Here is a 17,091-nt window from a genome sequence, read left to right as displayed (position 1 = left end):
AATGGGATGTAAACCTAAATAACTATCAATATCATATTTCCCATCCTTGCATACCACCTATATTATAAAAATGAGTACAGCAGGACATATGACCTCGTGGCCTAATGGATAAGGCGTCTGACTTCGGATCAGAAGATTGAGGGTTCGAGTCCCTTCGTGGCCGGTTTTTGCCAATGGTCACACAACTCAGATTTCCATTCAGAATGGAAGCAGGCTCTTCCAATACTCTTATAGCCATCATGTTCTCATTCCTAATTATTCATGAAGTGGAGTACATACTGCACAGTCATTTAGATTGCATCTTCAGCCTAAAATCTTGTCCATGTTAGTGGCATTAAGAAGTGCTTCTATGTACACGCACTGAATATGTAATAGGGTTGCAGAATTTTGACTTGACAGAATGGGTTTTTAGCTTAAGGGTGTGTAGATGAAATGCAAGGTGTGTAAGTATGTGTTCATGGAGTGCTTCAAGTGTAAAAATCTGTATGATTTGTGCAGTTAAAGTGCTAATTTTGCCTACGAGAAAGAAAAGTACTACAGAAGAATTATAAAGGATTGGCACATTGGCTGCCTTTGCTGATGACACAGTTGGCTAATTTGTAAAGCATTGGTCTATTAAGTTGCAGAGTGTGGTTAAACTTGGTTAGGAGACTTGGTGCCTGTTTCTGTGTCCTGCTGAAGACAAGGACGGCTTGATACCACTGTCAAAGCCCAGTTTATTGAGAAAAGCATCCAGGAAAGAAGAAGTGTTGAGTCAAAAGTGGTTCTCCTCCAATTTCTCTCCACTTGCTCGAAATGCAGAGCCTCCATTATAGCACAGAACAGAGTGTTAAAGTCGGGGATGGAAGAGGATGAAAATTGGAAGTTTACTTATGGAGAGAACTGAGAAATGTCCTGTGTGCAGACACCAGTGTTTGACGATTGAATACATTTAAATAATGCTACTAGACTGCAAGTGTTCATCTGTGCCTCAGTGGCCTAATGGATAAGGCACTGGCCTCCTAACCCAGGGATTGTGGGTTAGAGTCCCATCTGAGGTGCAAACCAATATCCACTATTACTTTTCAAGAAAAATTTATATATTTATTACAAGCTTCCGCTCAGAAGCTTATGAGGTATTAGGAACTTTGAAATTGTACCATTTTACTTCTGTACTCTCCGGACTCATGTTGGTGTTCTGAAACTACAAAGTAGATTTTTAAACACCTATCTTTGTCAGATGCAACTTTGACCCAGCAGAAGATATTCCTTTGGAAAAAATGATTTGAATTGGATTGGTGTAACTGTTGTTTCTAGAGGTGGTGACAGGCTTTCAGCTACTTGAATAGGGCAAGTCAGGATTCATGAAACACATACAACCTTTGAGCTTGTGTAAATTGGCATATCCAGAAAGGAGCAGTTTGTACTACTGTCAAAACAGTTTCTCTCCACTTCTGGAAATATCCAGAGCTATGTAAAGCATACAACTGAGCTTTAATCTCATGAAGAAAGAGGTTTAAATGCAAAAAAGAAAACAAAAGCTTATCGTACTGGTGACATTTTCATTATATAGATTCCAAAAGAGTGCTTTAATTGAAAGGAGCTGAAAAAACACAATGGGATGTAAACCTAAATAACTATCAATATCATATTTCCCATCCTTGCATACCACCTACATTATAAAAATAAGCACAGCAAGACATATGACCGCATGGCCTAATGGATAAGGCGTCTGACTTCGGATCAGAAGATTGAGGGTTCGAGTCCCTTCGTGGTCAGTTTTTGCCAATGGTCACACAACTCAGCTTTCCATTCAGAATGGAAGCAGGCTCTACCAATACTCTTATAGCCATCATGTTCTCATTCCTAATTATTCATGAAGTGGAGTACATACTGCACAGTCATTTAGATTGCATCTTCAGCCTAAAATCTTGTCCATGTTAGTGGCATTAAGAAGTGCTTCTATGTACATACACTGAATATGTAATAGGGTTGCAGAATTTTGACTTGACAGAATGGGTTTTTAGCTTAAGGGTGTGTAGATGAAATGCAAGGTGTGTAAGTATGTGTTCATGGAGTGCTTCAAGTGTAAAAATCTGTATGATTTGTGCAGTTAAAGTGCTAATTTTGCCTACGAGAAAGAAAAGTACTACAGAAGAAATATAAAGGATTGGCACATTGGCTGCCTTTGCTGATGACACAGTTGGCTAATTTGCAAAGCATTGGTATATTAAGTTGCAGAGTGTGGTTGAACTTGGTTAGGAGACTTGGTGCCTGTTTCTGTGTCCTGCTGAAGACAAGGACGGCTTGATACCACTGTCAAAGCCCAGTTTATTGAGAAAAGCATCCAGGAAAGAAGAAGTGTTGAGTCGAAAGTGGTTCTCCTCCAATTTCTCTCCACTTGCTCGAAATGCAGAGCCTCCATTATAGCACAGAACAGAGTGTTAAAGTCGGGGATGGAAGAGGATGAAAATGGGAAGTTTACTTATGGAGAGAACTGAGAAATGTCATGTGTGCAGACACCAGTGTTTGACGATTGAATACATTTAAATAATGCCTCTAGACTGCAAGTGTTTATCTGTACCTCAGTGGCCTAATGGATAAGGCACTGGCCTCCTAACCCAGGGATTGTGGGTTAGAGTCCCATCTGAGGTGAAAACCAATATCCACTCTTACTTTTCCAGAAAAATTGATATATTTATTACATGCTTCCGCTCAGAAGCTTATGTGGTATTAGGAACTTTGAAATGGTACCATTTTACTTCTGTACTCTTCAGAGTCATGTTGGCGTTCTGAAACTACAAAGTAGATTTTTAAACACCTATCTTTGTCAGATGCAACTTTGACCCGGCAGAAGATATTCCTTTGGAAAAAATGATTTGAATTGGATTGGTGTAATTGTTGTTTCTAGAGGTGGTGACAGGCTTTCAGCTACTTGAATAGGGCAAGTCAGGATTCATGAAACGTATACAACCTTTGAGCGTGTGTAAATTGGCATATCCAGAAAGGAGCAGTTTTTACTACTGTCAAAACAGTTTCTCTCCACTTCTGGAAATATCCAGAGCTATGTAAAGCATACAACTGAGCTTTATTCTCATGAAAAAAGAGGTTTAAATGCAAAAAAGAAAACAAAAGCTTATCGTACTGGTGACATTCTCATTATAGAGATTCCAAAAGAGTGCTTTAATTGAAAGGAGCTGAAAAAACACAATGGGATGTAAACCTAAATAACTATCAATATCATATTTGCCATCCTTGCATACCACCTACATTATAAAAATAAGCACAGCAAGACATATGACCGCGTGGCCTAATGGATAAGGCGTCTGACTTCGGATCAGAAGATTGAGGGTTTGAGTCCCTTCGTGGTCGGTTTTTGCCAATGGTCACACAACTCAGCTTTCCATTCAGAATGGAAGCAGGCTCTACCAATACTCTTATAGCCATCATGTTCTCATTCCTAATTATTCATGAAGTGGAGTACATACTGCACAGTCATTTAGATTGCATCTTCAGCCTAAAATCTTGTCCATGTTAGTGGCATTAAGAAGTGCTTCTATGTACATGCACTGAATATGTAATAGGGTTGCAGAATTTTGACTTGACAGAATGGATTTTTAGCTTAAGGGTGTGTAGATGAAATGCAAGGTGTGTAAGTATGTGTTCATGGAGTGCTTCAAGTGTAAAATCTGTATGATTTGTGCAGTTAAAGTGCTAATTTTGTCTACGAGAAAGAAAAGTACTACAGAAGAATTATAAAGGATTGGCACATTGGCTGCCTTTGCTGATGACACAGTTGGCTAATTTGCAAAGCATTGGTATATTAAGTTGCAGAGTGTGGTTGAACTTGGTTAGGAGACTTGGTGCCTGTTTCTGTGTCCTGCTGAAGACAAGGACGGCTTGATACCACTGCCAAAGCCCAGTTTATGAGAAAAGCATCCAGGAAAGAAGAAGTGTTAAGTCGAAAGTGGTTCTCCTCCAATTTCTCTCCACTTGCTCGAAATGCAGAGCCTCCATTATAGCACAGAACAGAGTGTTAAAGTCGGGGATGGAAGAGGATGAAAATGGGAAGTTTACTTATGGAGAGAACTGAGAAATGTCCTGTGTGCAGACACCAGTGTTTGACGATTGAATATATTTAAATAATGCCTCTAGACTGCAAGTGTTTATCTGTGCCTCATTGGCCTAATGGATAAGGCACTGGCCTCCTACGCCAGGGATTGTGGGTTGAGTCCCATCTGAAGTGAAAACCAATATCCACTCTTACTTTTCCAGAAAAATTTATATATATATTACATGCTTCCGCTCAGAAGCTTATGAGGTATTAGGAACTTTGAAATGGTACCATTTTACTTCTGTACTCTTCAGGGTCATGTTGGTGTTCTGAAACTACAAAGTAGATTTTTAAACACCTATCTTTGTCAGATGCAACTTTGACCCAGCAGAAGATATTCCTTTGGAAAAAATGATTTGAATTGGATTGGTGTAACTGTTGTTTCTAGAGGTGGTGACAGGCTTTCAGCTACTTGAATAGGGCAAGTCAGGATTCATGAAACGTATACAACCTTTGAGCGTGTGTAAATTGGCATATCCAGAAAGGAGCAGTTTGTACTACTGTCAAAACAGTTTCTCTCCTCTTCTGGAAATATCCAGAGCTATGTAAAGCATACAACTGAGCTTTAATCTCATGAAGAAAGAGGTTTAAATGCAAAAAAGAAAACAAAAGCTTATCGTACTGGTGACATTCTCATTATATAGATTCCAAAAGAGTGCTTTAATTGAAAGGAGCTGAAAAAACACAATGGGATGTAAACCTAAATAACTATCAATATCATATTTCCCATCCTTGCATACCACCTACATTATAAAAATAAGCACAGCAGGACATATGACCGCGTGGCCTAATGGATAAGGTGTCTGACTTCGGATCAGAAGATTGAGGGTTCGAGTCCCTTCGTGGTCGGTTTTTGCCAATGGTCACACAACTCAGCTTTCCGTTCAGAATGGAAGCAGGCTCTTCCAATACTCTTATAGCCATCATGTTCTCATTCCTAATTATTCATGAAGTGGAGTACATACTGCACAGTCATTTAGATTGCATCTTCAGCCTAAAATCTTGTCCATGTTAGTGGCATTAAGAAGTGCTTCTATGTACACGCACTGAATATGTAATAGGGTTGCAGAATTTTGACTTGACAGAATGGGTTTTTAGCTTAAGGGTGTGTAGATGAAATGCAAGGTGTGTAAGTATGTGTTCATGGAGTGCTTCAAGTGTAAAAATCTGTATGATTTGTGCAGTTAAAGTGCTAATTTTGCCTACGAGAAAGAAAAGTCCTACAGAAGAATTATAAAGGATTGGCACATTGGCTGCCTTTGCTGATGACACAGTTGGCTAATTTGTAAAGCATTGGTCTATTAAGTTGCAGAGTGTGGTTGAACTTGGTTGGGAGACTTGGTGCCTGTTTCTGTGTCCTGCTGAAGACAAGGACGGCTTGATACCACTGTCAAAGCCCAGTTTATTGAGAAAAGCATCCAGGAAAGAAGAAGTGTTGAGTCGAAAGTGGTTCTCCTCCAATTTCTCTCCACTTGCTCGAAATGCAGAGCCTCCATTATAGCACAGAACAGAGTGTTAAAGTCGGGGATGGAAGAGGATGAAAATTGGAAGTTTACTTATGGAGAGAACTGAGAAATGTCCTGTGTGCAGACACCAGTGTTTGACGATTGAATACATTTAAATAATGCCTCTAGACTGCAAGTGTTCATCTGTGCCTCAGTGGCCTAATGGATAAAGCACTGGCCTCCTAAGCCAGGGTTTGTGGGTTCGAGTCCCATCTGAGGTGAAAACCAATATCCACTATTACTTTTCTAGAAAAATTTATATATGTATTACATGCTTCCGCTCAGAAGCTTATGAGGTATTAGGAACTTTGAAATGGTACCATTTTACCTCTGTACTCTCCGGACTCATGTTGGTGTTCTGAAACTACAAAGTAGATTTTTAAACACCTATCTTTGTCAGATGCAACTTTGACCCAGCAGAAGATATTCCTTTGGAAAAAATGATTTGAATTGGATTGGTGTAACTGTTGTTTCTAGAGGTGGTGACAGGCTTTCAGCTACTTGAATAGGGCAAGTCAGGATTCATGAAACACATACAACCTTTGAGCGTGTGTAAATTGGCATATCCAGAAAGGAGCAGTTTGTACTACTGTCAAAACAGTTTCTCTCCACTTCTGGAAATATCCAGAGCTATGTAAAGCATACAACTGAGCTTTAATCTCATGAAGAAAGAGGTTTAAATGCAAAAAAGAAAACAAAAGCTTATCGTACTGGTGACATTTTCATTATATAGATTCCAAAAGAAAGCTTTAATTGAAAGGAGCTGAAAACACACAATGGGATGTAAACCTAAATAACTATCAATATCATATTTCCCATCCTTGCATACCACCTACATTATAAAAATAAGCACAGCAGGACATATGACCGCGTGGCCTAATGGATAAGGCGTCTGACTTCGGATCAGAAGATTGAGGGTTTGAGTCCCTTCGTGGCCGGTTTTTGCCAATGGTCACACAACTCAGATTTCCATTCAGAATGGAAGCAGGCTCTTCCAATACTCTTATAGCCATCATGTTCTCATTCCTAATTATTCATGAAGTGGAGTACATACTGCACAGTCATTTAGATTGCATCTTCAGCCTAAAATCTTGTCCATGTTAGTGGCATTAAGAAGTGCTTCTATGTACATGCACTGAATATGTAATAGGGTTGCAGAATTTTGACTTGACAGAATGGGTTTTTAGCTTAAGGGTGTGTAGATGAAATGCAAGGTGTGTAAGTATGTGTTCATGAAGTGGTTCAAGTGTAAAATCTGTATGATTTGTGCAGTTAAAGTGCTAATTTTGCCTACGAGAAAGAAAAGTACTTCAGAAGAATTATAAAGGATTGGCACATTGGCTGCCTTTGCTGATGACACAGTTGGCTAATTTGTAAAGCATTGGTCTATTAAGTTGCAGAGTGTGGTTGAACTTGGTTAGGAGACTTGGTGCCTGTTTCTGTGTCCTGCTGAAGACAAGGACGGCTTGATACCACTGTCAAAGCCCAGTTTATTGAGAAAAGCATCCAGGAAAGAAGAAGTGTTGAGTCGAAAGTGGTTCTCCTCCAATTTCTCTCCACTTGCTCGAAATGCAGAGCCTCCATTATAGCACAGAACAGAGTGTTAAAGTCGGGGATGGAAGAGGATGAAAATGGGAAGTTTACTTATGGAGAGAACTGAGAAATGTCCTGTGTGCAGACACCAGTGTTTGACGATTGAATACATTTAAATAATGCCTCTAGACTGCAAGTGTTTATCTGTGCCTCATTGGCCTAATGGATAAGGCACTGGCCTCCTACGCCAGGGATTGTGGGTTGAGTCCCATCTGAAGTGAAAACCAATATCCACTCTTACTTTTCCAGAAAAATTTATATATATATTACATGCTTCCGCTCAGAAGCTTATGAGGTATTAGGAACTTTGAAATGGTACCATTTTACTTCTGTACTCTTCAGGGTCATGTTGGTGTTCTGAAACTACAAAGTAGATTTTTAAACACCTATCTTTGTCAGATGAAACTTTGACCCGGCAGAAGATATTCCTTTGGAAAAAATGATTTGAATTGGATTGGTGTAACTGTTGTTTCTAGATTGGTGACAGGCTTTCAGCTACTTGAATAGGGCAAGTCAGGATTCATGAAACATATACAACCTTTGAGCATGTGTAAATTGGCATATCCAGAAAGGAGCAGTTTGTACTACTGTCAAAACAGTTTCTCTCCACTTCTGGAAATATCCAGAGCTATGTAAAGCATACAACTGAGCTTTAATCTCATGAAGAAAGAGGTTTAAATGCAAAAAAGAAAACAAAAGCTTATTGTACTGGTGACATTCTCATTATATCGATTCCAAAAGAGTGCTTTAATTGAAAGGAGCTGAAAAAACACAATGGGATGTAAACCTAAATAACTACCAATATCATATTTCCCATCCTTGCATACCACCTACATTATAAAAATAAGCACAGCAGGACATATGACCGCGTGGCCTAATGGATAAGGCGTCTGACTTCGGATCAGAAGATTGAGGGTTCGACTCCCTTCGTGGTCGTTTTTTGCCAATGGTCACACAACTCAGCTTTCCATTCAGAATGGAAGCAGGCTCTTCCAATACTCTTATAGCCATCATGTTCTCATTCCTAATTATTCATGAAGTGGAGTACATACTGCACAGTCATTTAGATTGCATCTTCAGCCTAAAATCTTGTCCATGTTAGTGGCATTAAGAAGTGCTTCTATGTACATGCACTGAATATGTAATAGGGTTGCAGAATTTTGACTTGACAGAATGGGTTTTTAGCTTAAGGGTGTGTAGATGAAATGCAAGGTGTGTAAGTATGTGTTCATGGAGTGGTTCAAATGTAAAATCTGTATGATTTGTGCAGTTAAAGTGCTAATTTTGCCTACGAGAAAGAAAAGTACTTCAGAAGAATTATAAAGGATTGGCACATTGGCTGCCTTTGCTGATGACACAGTTGGCTAATTTGCAAAGCATTGGTATATTAAGTTGCAGAGTGTGTTTGAACTTGGTTAGGAGACTTGGTGCCTGTTTCTGTGTCCTGCTGAAGACAAGGACGGCTTGATACCACTGTCAAAGCCCAGTTTATTGAGAAAAGCATACAGGAAAGAAGAAGTGTTGAGTCGAAAGTGGTTCTCCTCCAATTTCTTTCCACTTGCTCGAAATGCAGAGCCTCCATTATAGCACAGAACAGAGTGTTAAAGTCGGGCATGGAAGAGGATGAAGATGGGAAATTTACTTATGGAGAGAACTGAGAAATGTCCTGTGTACAGACACCAGTGTTCGACGATTGAATACATTTAAATAATGCCTCTAGACTCCAAGTGTTTATCTGTGCCTCAGTGGCCTAATGGATAAGGCACTGGCCTCCTAAGCCAGGGATTGTGGGTTCGAGTCCCATCTGAGGTGAAAACCAAAATCCACTCTTACTTTTCCAGAAAAATTTATATATTTATTACATGCTTCCGCTCAGAAGCTTATGAGGTATTAGGAACTTTGAAATGGTACCATTTTACTTCTGTACTCTTCAGGGTCATGTTGGTGTTCTGAAACTACAAAGTAGATTTTTAAACACCTATCTTTGTCAGATGCAACTTTGACCCGGCAGAAGATATTCCTTTGGAAAAAATGATTTGAATTGGATTGGTGTAACTGTTGTTTCTAGAGGTGGTGACAGGCTTTCAGCTACTTGAATAGGGCAAGTCAGGATTCATGAAACGTATACAACCTTTGAGCGTGTGTAAATTGGCATATCCAGAAAGGAGCAGTTTGTACTACTGTCAAAACAGTTTCTCTCCTCTTCTGGAAATATCCAGAGCTATGTAAAGCATACAACTGAGCTTTAATCTCATGAAGAAAGAGGTTTAAATGGAAAAAAGAAAACAAAAGCTTATCGTACTGGTGACATTCTCATTATATAGATTCCAAAAGAGTGCTTTAATTGACATGAGCTGAAAAAACACAATGGGATGTAAACCTAAATAACTATCAAAATCATATTTCCCATCCTTGCATACCACCTACATTATAAAAATAAGCACAGCAGGACATATGACCGCGTGGCCTAATGGATAAGGTGTCTGACTTCGGATCAGAAGATTGAGGGTTCGAGTCCCTTCGTGGCTGGTTTTTGCGAATGGTCAAAAAAACTCAGATTTCCATTCAGAATGGAAGCAGGCTCTTCCAATACTCTTATAGCCATCATGTTCTCATTCCTAATTATTCATGAAGTGGAGTACATACTGCACAGTCATTTAGATTGCATCTTCAGCCTGAAATCTTGTTCATGTTAGTGGCATTAAGAAGTGCTTCTATGTACACGCACTGAATATGTAATAGGGTTGCAGAATTTTGACTTGACAGAATAGGTTTTTAGCTTAAGGGTGTGTAGATGAAATGCAAGGTGTGTAAGTATGTGTTCATGGAGTCCTTCAAGTGTAAAATCTGTATGATTTGTGCAATTAAAGTGCTAATTTTGCCTACGAGAAAGAGAAGTACTACAGAAGAATTATAAAGGATTGGCACATTGGCTTCCTTTACTGATGACACAGTTGGCTAATTTGTAAAGCATTGGTCTATTAAGTTGCAGAGTGTGGTTCAACTTGGTTAGGAGACTTGGGGCCTGTTTCTGTGTCCTGCTGAAGACAAGGACGGCTTGATACCACTGTCAAAGCCCAGTTTATTGAGAAAAGCATCCTGGAAAGAAGAAGTGTTGAGTCGAAAGTGGTTCTCCTCCAATTTCTCTCCACTTGCTCGAAATGCAGAGCCTCCATTATAGCACAGAACAGAGTGTTAAAGTCGGGGATGGAAGAGGATGAAAATGGGAAGTTAACTCATGGAGAGAACTGAGAAATGTCCTGTGTGCAGACACCAGTGTTTGCCGATTGAATACATTTAAATAATGCCTCTAGACTGCAAGTTTTTATCTGTGCCTCAGTGGCCTAATGGATAAGGCACTAGCCTCCTAAGCCAGGGATTGTGGGTTCGAGTACCATCTGAGGTGAAAACCAATATCCACTCTTACTTTTCCAGAAAAATTTATATATTTATTACATGCTTCCGCTCAGAAGCTTATGAGGTATTAGGAACTTTGAAATGGTAAAATTTTACTTCTGTACTCTTCAGGGTCATGTTGGTGTTCTGAAACTACAAAGTAGATTTTTAAACACCTATCTTTGTCAGATGCAACTTTGACCCAGCAGAAGATATTCCTTTGGAAAAAATGATTTGAATTGGATTGGTGCAACTGTTGTTTCTAGAGGTGGTGACAGGCTTTCAGCTACTTGAATAGGGCAAGTCAGGATTCATGAAACGTATACAACCTTTGAGCGTGTGTAAATTGGCATATCCAGAAAGGAGCAGTTTGTACTACTGTCAAAACAGTTTCTCTCCTCTTCTGGAAATATCCAGAGCTATGTAAAGCATACAACTGAGCTTTAATCTCATGAAGAAAGAGGTTTAAATGGAAAAAAGAAAACAAAAGCTTATCGTACTGGTGACATTCTCATTATATAGATTCCAAAAGAGTGCTTTAATTGACATGAGCTGAAAAAACACAATGGGATGTAAACCTAAATAACTATCAAAATCATATTTCCCATCCTTGCATACCACCTACATTATAAAAATAAGCACAGCAGGACATATGACCGCGTGGCCTAATGGATAAGGTGTCTGACTTCGGATCAGAAGATTGAGGGTTCGAGTCCCTTCGTGGCTGGTTTTTGCCAATGGTCAAAAAAACTCAGATTTCCATTCAGAATGGAAGCAGGCTCTTCCAATACTCTTATAGCCATCATGTTCTCATTCCTAATTATTCATGAAGTGGAGTACATACTGCACAGTCATTTAGATTGCATCTTCAGCCTGAAATCTTGTTCATGTTAGTGGCATTAAGAAGTGCTTCTATGTACACGCACTGAATATGTAATAGGGTTGCAGAATTTTGACTTGACAGAATAGGTTTTTAGCTTAAGGGTGTGTAGATGAAATGCAAGGTGTGTAAGTATGTGTTCATGGAGTCCTTCAAGTGTAAAATCTGTATGATTTGTGCAATTAAAGTGCTAATTTTGCCTACGAGAAAGAGAAGTACTACAGAAGAATTATAAAGGATTGGCACATTGGCTTCCTTTACTGATGACACAGTTGGCTAATTTGTAAAGCATTGGTCTATTAAGTTGCAGAGTGTGGTTCAACTTGGTTAGGAGACTTGGGGCCTGTTTCTGTGTCCTGCTGAAGACAAGGACGGCTTGATACCACTGTCAAAGCCCAGTTTATTGAGAAAAGCATCCTGGAAAGAAGAAGTGTTGAGTCGAAAGTGGTTCTCCTCCAATTTCTCTCCACTTGCTCGAAATGCAGAGCCTCCATTATAGCACAGAACAGAGTGTTAAAGTCGGGGATGGAAGAGGATGAAAATGGGAAGTTAACTCATGGAGAGAACTGAGAAATGTCCTGTGTGCAGACACCAGTGTTTGCCGATTGAATACATTTAAATAATGCCTCTAGACTGCAAGTTTTTATCTGTGCCTCAGTGGCCTAATGGATAAGGCACTAGCCTCCTAAGCCAGGGATTGTGGGTTCGAGTACCATCTGAGGTGAAAACCAATATCCACTCTTACTTTTCCAGAAAAATTTATATATTTATTACATGCTTCCGCTCAGAAGCTTATGAGGTATTAGGAACTTTGAAATGGTAAAATTTTACTTCTGTACTCTTCAGGGTCATGTTGGTGTTCTGAAACTACAAAGTAGATTTTTAAACACCTATCTTTGTCAGATGCAACTTTGACCCAGCAGAAGATATTCCTTTGGAAAAAATGATTTGAATTGGATTGGTGTAACTGTTGTTTCTAGAGGTGGTGACAGGCTTTCAGCTACTTGAATAGGGCAAGTCAGGATTCATGAAACGTATACAACCTTTGAGCGTGTGTAAATTGGCATATCCAGAAAGGAGCAGTTTGTACTACTGTCAAAACAGTTTCTCTCCTCTTCTGGAAATATCCAGAGCTATGTAAAGCATACAACTGAGCTTTAATCTCATGAAGAAAGAGGTTTAAATGCAAAAAAGAAAACAAAAGCTTATCGTACTGGTGACATTCTCATTATATAGATTCCAAAAGAGTGCTTTAATTGACATGAGCTGAAAAAACACAATGGGATGTAAACCTAAATAACTATCAAAATCATATTTCCCATCCTTGCATACCACCTACATTATAAAAATAAGCACAGCAGGACATATGACCGCGTGGCCTAATGGATAAGGTGTCTGACTTCGGATCAGAAGATTGAGGGTTCGAGTCCCTTCGTGGTCGGTTTTTGCCAATGGTCACACAACTCAGCTTTCCGTTCAGAATGGAAGCAGGCTCTTCCAATACTCTTATAGCCATCATGTTCTCATTCCTAATTATTCATGAAGTGGAGTACATACTGCACAGTCATTTAGATTGCATCTTCAGCCTAAAATCTTGTCCATGTTAATGGCATTAAGAAGTGCTTCTATGTACACGCACTGAATATGTAATAGGGTTGCAGAATTTTGACTTGACAGAATGGGTTTTTAGCTTAAGGGTGTGTAGATGAAATGCAAGGTGTGTAAGTATGTGTTCATGGAGTGCTTCAAGTGTAAAAATCTGTATGATTTGTGCAGTTAAAGTGCTAATTTTGCCTACGAGAAAGAAACGTACTACAGAAGAATTATAAAGGATTGGCACATTGGCTGCCTTTGCTGATGACACAGTTGGCTAATTTGCAAAGCATTGGTATATTAAGTTGCAGAGTGTGGTTGAACTTGGTTAGGAGACTTGGTGCCTGTTTCTGTGTCCTGCTGAAGACAAGGACGGCTTGATACCACTGTCAAAGCCCAGTTTATTGAGAAAAGCATCCAGGAAAGAAGAAGTGTTGAGTCGAAAGTGGTTCTCCTCCAATTTCTCTCCACTTGCTCGAAATGCAGAGCCTCCATTATAGCACAGAACAGAGTGTTAAAGTCGGGGATGGAAGAGGATGAAAATTGGAAGTTAACTTATGGAGAGAACTGAGAAATGTCCTGTGTGCAGACACCAGTGTTTGCCGATTGAATACATTTAAATAATGCCTCTAGACTGCAAGTGTTTATCTGTGCCTCAGTGGCATAATGGATAAGGCACTGGCCTCCTAAGCCTGGGAATGTGGGTTTGGGTCCCATAAGAGGTGAAAACCAATATCCACTCTTACTTTTCCAGTAAAATTTATATATTTATTACATGCTTCCGCTCAGAAGCTTATGAGGTATTAGGAACTTTGAAATGGTACCATTTTACTTCTGTACTCTTCAGGGTCCTGTTGGTGTTCTGAAACTACAAAGTAGATTTTTAAACACCTATCTTTGTCAGATGCAACTTTGACCCGGCAGAAGATATTCCTTTGGAAAAAATGATTTGAATTGGATTGGTGTAACTGTTGTTTCTAGAGGTGGTGACAGGCTTTCAGCTACTTGAATAGGGCAAGTCAGGATTCATGAAACGTGTACAACCTTTGAGCGTGTGTAAATTGGCATATCCAGAAAGGAGCAGTTTGTACTACTGTCAAAACAGTTTCTCTCCTCTTCTGGAAATATCCAGAGCTATGTAAAGCATACAACTGAGCTTTAATCTCATGAAGAAAGAGGTTTAAATGCAAAAAAGAAAACAAAAGCTTATCGTACTGGTGACATTCTCATTATATAGATTCCAAAAGAGTGCTTTAATTGACATGAGCTGAAAAAACACAATGGGATGTAAACCTAAATAACTATCAAAATCATATTTCCCATCCTTGCATACCACCTACATTATAAAAATAAGCACAGCAGGACATATGACCGCGTGGCCTAATGGATAAGGTGTCTGACTTCAGATCAGAAGATTGAGGGTTCGAGTCCCTTCGTGGTCGGTTTTTGCCAATGGTCACACAACTCAGCTTTCCGTTCAGAATGGAAGCAGGCTCTTCCAATACTCTTATAGCCATCATGTTCTCATTCCTAATTATTCATGAAGTGGAGTACATACTGCACAGTCATTTAGATTGCATCTTCAGCCTAAAATCTTGTCCATGTTAATGGCATTAAGAAGTGCTTCTATGTACACGCACTGAATATGTAATAGGGTTGCAGAATTTTGACTTGACAGAATGGGTTTTTAGCTTAAGGGTGTGTAGATGAAATGCAAGGTGTGTAAGTATGTGTTCATGGAGTGCTTCAAGTGTAAAAATCTGTATGATTTGTGCAGTTAAAGTGCTAATTTTGCCTACGAGAAAGAAAAGTACTACAGAAGAATTATAAAGGATTGGCACATTGGCTGCCTTTGCTGATGACACAGTTGGCTAATTTGCAAAGCATTGGTATATTAAGTTGCAGAGTGTGGTTGAACTTGGTTAGGAGACTTGGTGCCTGTTTCTGTGTCCTGCTGAAGACAAGGACGGCTTGATACCACTGTCAAAGCCCAGTTTATTGAGAAAAGCATCCAGGAAAGAAGAAGTGTTGAGTCGAAAGTGGTTCTCCTCCAATTTCTCTCCACTTGCTCGAAATGCAGAGCCTCCATTATAGCACAGAACAGAGTGTTAAAGTCGGGGATGGAAGAGGATGAAAATGGGAAGTTTACTTATGGAGAGAACTGAGAAATGTCCTGTGTGCAGACACCAGTGTTTGACGATTGAATACATTTAAATAATGCCTCTAGACTGCAAGTGTTTATCTGTGCCTCAGTGGCCTAATGGATAAGGCACTGGCCTCCTAACCCAGGGATTGTGGGTTAGAGTCCCATCTGAGGTGAAAACCAATATCCACTCTTACTTTTCCAGAAAAATTGATATATTTATTACATGCTTCCGCTCAGAAGCTTATGTGGTATTAGGAACTTTGCAATGGTACCATTTTACTTCTGTACTCTTCAGAGTCATGTTGGCGTTCTGAAACTACAAAGTAGATTTTTAAACACCTATCTTTGTCAGATGCAACTTTGACCCGGCAGAAGATATTCCTTTGGAAAAAATGATTTGAATTGGATTGGTGTAACTGTTGTTTCTAGAGGTGGTGACAGGCTTTCAGCTACTTGAATAGGGCAAGTCAGGATTCATGAAACGTATACAACCTTTGAGCGTGTGTAAATTGGCATATCCAGAAAGGAGCAGTTTTTACTACTGTCAAAACAGTTTCTCTCCACTTCTGGAAATATCCAGAGCTATGTAAAGCATACAACTGAGCTTTATTCTCATGAAGAAAGAGGTTTAAATGCAAAAAAGAAAACAAAAGCTTATCGTACTGGTGACATTCTCATTATAGAGATTCCAAAAGAGTGCTTTAATTGAAAGGAGCTGAAAAAACACAATGGGATGTAAACCTAAATAACTATCAATATCATATTTGCCATCCTTGATTACCACCTACATTATAAAAATAAGCACAGTAAGACATATGACCGCGTGGCCTAATGGATAAGGCGTCTGACCGGATCAGAAGATTGAGGGTTTGAGTCCCTTCGTGGTCAGTTTTTGCCAATGGTCACACAACTCAGCTTTCCATTCAGAATGGAAGCAGGCTCTACCAATATTCTTATAGCCATCATGTTCTCATTCCTAATTATTCATGAAGTGGAGTACATACTGCACAGTCATTTAGATTGCATCTTCAGCCTAAAATCTTGTCCATGTTAGTGGCATTAAGAGGTGCTTCTATGTACATGCACTGAATATGTAATAGGGTTGCAGAATTTTGACTTGACAGAATGGGTTTTTAGCTTAAGGGTGTGTAGATGAAATGCAAGGTGTGTAAGTATGTGTTCATGGAGTGCTTCAAGTGTAAAATCTGTATGATTTGTGCAGTTAAAGTGCTAATTTTGCCTACGAGAAAGAAAAGTACTACAGAAGAATTATAAAGGATTGGCACATTGGCTGCCTTTGCTGATGACACAGTTGGCTAATTTGCAAAGCATTGGTATATTAAGTTGCAGAGTGTGGTTGAACTTGGTTAGGAGACTTGGTGCCTGTTTCTGTGTCCTGCTGAAGACAAGGACGGCTTGATACCACTGTCAAAGCCCAGTTTATTGAGAAAAGCATCCAGGAAAGAAGAAGTGTTGAGTCGAAAGTGGTTCTCCTCCAATTTCTCTCCACTTGCTCGAAATGCAGAGCCTCCATTATAGCACAGAACAGAGTGTTGAAGTCGGTCATGGAAGAGGATGAAAATGGGAAGTTAACTTATGGAGAGAACTGAGAAATGTCCAGTGTGCAGACACCAGTGTTTGCCGATTGAATACATTTAAATAATGCCTCTAGACTGCAAGTGTTTATCTGTCCCTCAGTGGCATAATGGATAAGGCACTGGCCTCATAAGCCAGGGAATGTGGGTTCGAGTCCCATCTGAGGTGAAAACCAATATCCACTCTTACTTTTCCAGAAAAATTTATATATTTATTACATGCTTCCGCTCAGAAGCTTATGAGGTATTAGGAACTTTGAAATGGTACCATTTTACTTCTGTACTCTTCA

General features: G+C 39.5%; 8 non-coding genes across 8 annotated transcripts; all 8 read left to right on the top strand.

Moving 5' to 3' along the window:
- Positions 1 to 90: 90 nt before the first annotated feature.
- On the top strand, positions 91 to 163 carry TRNAR-UCG (transfer RNA arginine (anticodon UCG)). Its single transcript has one exon. It is a non-coding gene; the product is annotated as a tRNA-Arg (tRNA).
- Positions 164 to 1,684: 1,521 nt separating this feature from the next.
- On the top strand, positions 1,685 to 1,757 carry TRNAR-UCG (transfer RNA arginine (anticodon UCG)). Its single transcript has one exon. It is a non-coding gene; the product is annotated as a tRNA-Arg (tRNA).
- Positions 1,758 to 3,278: 1,521 nt separating this feature from the next.
- Positions 3,279 to 3,351, top strand: TRNAR-UCG (transfer RNA arginine (anticodon UCG)). The gene has a single exon. It is a non-coding gene; the product is annotated as a tRNA-Arg (tRNA).
- Positions 3,352 to 4,869: 1,518 nt separating this feature from the next.
- Positions 4,870 to 4,942, top strand: TRNAR-UCG (transfer RNA arginine (anticodon UCG)). The gene has a single exon. It is a non-coding gene; the product is annotated as a tRNA-Arg (tRNA).
- An 804-nt stretch (positions 4,943 to 5,746) lies between these two features.
- On the top strand, positions 5,747 to 5,819 carry TRNAR-CCU (transfer RNA arginine (anticodon CCU)). Its single transcript has one exon. It is a non-coding gene; the product is annotated as a tRNA-Arg (tRNA).
- Positions 5,820 to 8,054: 2,235 nt separating this feature from the next.
- On the top strand, positions 8,055 to 8,127 carry TRNAR-UCG (transfer RNA arginine (anticodon UCG)). Its single transcript has one exon. It is a non-coding gene; the product is annotated as a tRNA-Arg (tRNA).
- Positions 8,128 to 8,930: 803 nt separating this feature from the next.
- On the top strand, positions 8,931 to 9,003 carry TRNAR-CCU (transfer RNA arginine (anticodon CCU)). Its single transcript has one exon. It is a non-coding gene; the product is annotated as a tRNA-Arg (tRNA).
- Positions 9,004 to 12,835: 3,832 nt separating this feature from the next.
- TRNAR-UCG (transfer RNA arginine (anticodon UCG)) lies at positions 12,836 to 12,908 on the top strand. Its single transcript has one exon. It is a non-coding gene; the product is annotated as a tRNA-Arg (tRNA).
- The last annotated feature ends 4,183 nt before the right edge of the window (positions 12,909 to 17,091 follow it).

The sequence above is a fragment of the Lissotriton vulgaris genome, chromosome 5, assembly GCF_964263255.1.
Source record: "Lissotriton vulgaris chromosome 5, aLisVul1.2, whole genome shotgun sequence".
Classification (NCBI taxonomy): Eukaryota; Metazoa; Chordata; class Amphibia; order Caudata; family Salamandridae; genus Lissotriton; species Lissotriton vulgaris.
Note: the sequence above shows the minus strand (reverse complement) of the source record. Positions and strands in the feature narration are given on the sequence as shown.